This window comes from Suncus etruscus, chromosome 13 (assembly GCF_024139225.1).
Source record: "Suncus etruscus isolate mSunEtr1 chromosome 13, mSunEtr1.pri.cur, whole genome shotgun sequence".
Classification (NCBI taxonomy): Eukaryota; Metazoa; Chordata; class Mammalia; order Eulipotyphla; family Soricidae; genus Suncus; species Suncus etruscus.
The window spans coordinates 74,767,056-74,771,172 of NC_064860.1; the positions used below are offsets into that span (position 1 = coordinate 74,767,056).

The following is a 4,117-nucleotide window of genomic DNA, read 5'->3' on the forward strand; positions in this document are numbered from 1 at the left end:
ATTATTATTTTATTTCATTATCATTACTTAAGCTCTTGTAAAAATATGTTGAACTTTGTTATACTTTTTGGCTACACCCAGTAGTGCTCAGGGGTTTTTCCTGGCTTTGTGCTCAGAAATTGCTTCTAGTTTGAGGGACCATATGAAATGCTGGGGATCAAACCTGGGTCAGTTGCATGCAAGGCAAATGCGTTACAATGAGCTCATATTCTGTGCCCATTACGTTGAAATTTTAACAAGATTTGCGATATATATTTCTTTTTATTAATTTTTATTAATTTTTTTGGTTTTTGGCCCCACCCAGTGATGCTCAGGGGTTACTCCTGGCTATGAGCTCAGAAATTGCCCCTGGTTTGGGGGACCATGTGAGACACCAGGGGATTGAAATCGCTCCTTTCAGGCTCCAGGGACAGATGGATGCCGGGAATCAAACCTGGGTCTGTTCTGGGTTAGGCCATTACAAGGCAAATGCTCTACCACTTACGCTATCTCTCCAGCTCCAGGAATGACTCTTAACTGCTGAGGTAGAAATAAACCCTGAACACTGCTAAGAAAACAGTGCCCAGAAAACAAAAAGGGAGAAAAAAAAAACTTTATTTACTGAGTGTTAGTTTAAAGAATCCTAAATCAATTTATGTATCTGTTTAGGCCAATGAAAATATTTCCTCCATCAATTATCTTTATTCCTTAAGTTCTTTCCATTGATTCAAGCCAACCTTGATAATACTTAAGGAAACAAATTATGATTTACTTTAATAGTAAATTGAGAACATCTCAATTTACATCTGAGAATTAAATACTTTATGTAGAAAACAGCACTTAATTATAAAATCAATATTGTTTGGCAAACTCCCAAAGAGTAACTACTACATTTCTTTATTTTTTTCCCACTTGATCAATGGTCAGTAAAGACACTAATATTAACAAAATAATTAATGATGAACCTAAAAAAAATAATACCCAATGTTTTTGTATAATTGAAACTAGACTACTTGATATATTTAGAGATGGTTGGTGAATTTGGAGTGTATATTATAGAAAGATTTAAAGATAACGTCAGGATATATGAAACCTTTCTCTTTCCTCTTGTTTATCAAGAGGAGGATGCAAACACTCTCTTTCCATTTTTCAATTCTGAAAACTGACAGGCAGAACCCACCACACAGGTAAGCTGTTGAACTAGATTTATGACCCAGGCATCTGCCATCAACATCATTATGTCTCTACTGTGATGCAGCTGTTTTCAGTTTAAAGACTCCATGGTTTTGTTGTTATTGTTGATGTTATTGATTTCCCATAGTATCAACATTAACTTACTTTGCTTTACTCTTTGATAAAGTTAAATTATGCTGTCACACTAAGTTAGCTGCTTTCCGTGCATCTCTCATATGCTCTTTCGTTATTTAACTTGTGCAAAAGTATAATTATTTTACTGAAAAAAAGAATTGAAAGGTGGTGCTACTCAAAGTTATGTTGAAGAAAAGTTCTTATACTTTTCACATGTATTCCTTTTTTCTTTTGCACTGAAAAGTGCTTTGTAAAGTAAACAATAGCAGAAATGCAAGTGAGGTAGAATAAAATGAGACCACAAAATAGTTTAATTGTAGAAAGTATCTCTGAAGACTAATACATGAAGATTTAAAGCTAGAAACTCAACAAGTTATTTCACAAAATAGTGGAGCAATATTAGAAAAAAAAAGGTGGTGTTCTCCATTCTGATGGATATAATTCTAGTAACTATTATTTTTACTGCTAATATAGGATAGATTTTAGTTTTACAAATTATACTTTTCTGTAAATTGCACAACTATTACAATAACAAGAAATAGAAACAAAGAAAAAAAGAAGCTTGGGAAGGAAGACATATCTAATCTTAGTAAGTCCTTAAAATTTGAATATAAAATTGAGGTTGACAAGGAAGGGGAGAAAGCAGGAAAGAAGGATAGGATGCGGAAGATCTTGAGTATTTTGATACTAACAGAGACAGAAGGTTTATTAATTAAAACATAAATATAAAAACTATTATAATCATGTTACTTCAACCATAATAATTTATAATGTAGAAAAAAATATTCATTTTAGGGATCAGAGCTATAGTGCAGTGGAAGGGCATTTGTCTTGTACATGGCTGACCTAGACGGACCTCAGTTCGATCCCTGACAGCCCATATGGTCCCCCAAGCCAGGAGCTATTTCTGAGTGCATATCCAGGAGTAGACCCTGAGCGCCCTAAGTGCCACTGGGTGTGGCCCAAAAATTAAAATAAATACATTTTAAAAATAAAATTTCTGATGTTTATTAAATTCATTTTGCCAGGCCTTTTAAATAAACTAGTCATAGGTTTTGAAAATATTATCTGATATTTTCAAAACTTTTATTATTTTAATTTTGAGCTAGTTCTTCCAGCCCTCATTTCTATAGTCTCTGGGTGTTTTTACAATAATGTGTTTTATTTTTCTTAAATCCTACAGATGTGTGAAACTATTCTGTGTCTTTCTCTTCCATTGACTTATTTCACTCAATTTTTAACTGACCATTAGCTACTATGTATATATAAACTTATAAAGTAAAATAATATTTCTTTTTCTTTAGAAAAGACTTATTTCATTTCTGTGATCTAACATATAATTACTCACTTTTTTCTGTTGTTGTTGCTGTTGTTTTTCTGCCACACATGCTGACATTGTGCTCAGAAATCGCTCCTGGCAGGCTCCAGGGACCATATAAGATGCTGGATATTTAATTTGGTCTATCCTGGATTGGCCGTGTGCAAAGCAAATGCCCTACTGTTGTGCTATCACTCCGGGCCCAATTCTACTATATTAAATAATTAATTAATTAATTTTGGTTTTGAAGCTACCCTCAGTAATGTTCAGGGGTTACTCCTGGCTATGGGCTCAGAAATCACTTTTGGCTTGGGGGACCTTATGGGATACTAAGGAAATCAAACCGCGGTCTGTCCTAAGTCAGATGCGTACAAGGCAAACACCCTACTGCTGCGCCATCTCTCCAGCCCCCAATTCTACTATTTTTAAGACTGTGTTTTCTAAGTTATTTTCTGGCTTTGACTAGGTTTGTCTACATCTCCTAGTCCTTACTTTACAAAGTAGATTTCAAAGTTATTTTATTTATTTATATATTTATTTATTTATTTTGATGACAGCTTAGTACTATATTAACCTTGTTCAATAATCTTAAAGATTTAGTTTTTGTCAACCAATAATTTTTCTAGCAATTTCTTTATTTCATCTTTCTTTCTTTCTTTCTTTCTTTCTTTCTTTCTTTCTTTCTTTCTTTCTTTCTTTCTTTCTTTCTTTCTTTCTTTCTTTCTTTCTTTCTTTCTTTCTTTCTTTCTTTCTTTCTTTCTTTCTTTCTTTCTTTCTTTCTTTCTTTCTTTCTTTCTTTTTTTTTTTTTAAATATGGAACGCTTCACGAATTTGCGTGTCATCCTTGCGCAGGGGCCATGCTAATCTTCTCTGTATCGTTCCAATTTTAGTATATGTGCTGCCGAAGCGAGCACTCTTTCTTTCTTCTTTCTTTCTTTCTTTCTTTCTTTCTTTCTTTCTTTCTTTCTTTCTTTCTTTCTTTCTTTCTTTCTTTCTTTCTTTCTTTCTTTCTTTCTTTCTTTCTTTCTCTCTCTCTCTCTCTCTCTTTCTTTCTTTCTTTCTTTCTTTCTTTCTCTCTCTCTCTCTCTCTCTTTCTTTCTTTCTTTCTTTCTTTCTTTCTTTCTTTCTTTCTTTCTTTCTTTCTTTCTTTCTTTCTTTCTTTCTTTCTTTCTTTCTTTCTTTCCTTTCTCTCTCTCTCTCTCTCTCTTTCTTTCTTTCTTTCTTTCTTTCTTTCTTTCTTCTTTCTTTCTTTCTTTCTTCTCTTTCTTTCTCACGTTCTCACGTTCTCACTTTCTCTTTTTTTCTTTCTTTCTTTCTTTCTTTCTTTCTTTCTTTCTTTCTTTCTTTCTTTCTTTCTTTCTTTCTTTCTTTCTTTCTTTCTTTCTTTCTTTCTTTCTTTCTTTCTTTTTCTTTCTTTCTTTCTTTCTTCTCTCTTTCTTTCTCACGTTCTCACGTTCTCACGTTCTCACTTTCTTTCTTTCTTTCTTTCTTTCTTTCTTTCTTTCTTTCTTT

At 32.9% G+C, this 4,117-nt stretch overlaps 1 non-coding gene across 1 annotated transcript; it reads right to left on the reverse strand.

The window, feature by feature from the left end:
* Nucleotides 1–3,412: 3,412 nt before the first annotated feature.
* On the reverse strand, nt 3,413–3,519 carry LOC126026598 (U6 spliceosomal RNA). The gene has a single exon (XR_007501822.1). It is a non-coding gene; the product is annotated as a U6 spliceosomal RNA (small nuclear RNA).
* Between the last annotated feature and the right edge of the window lie 598 nt (nt 3,520–4,117).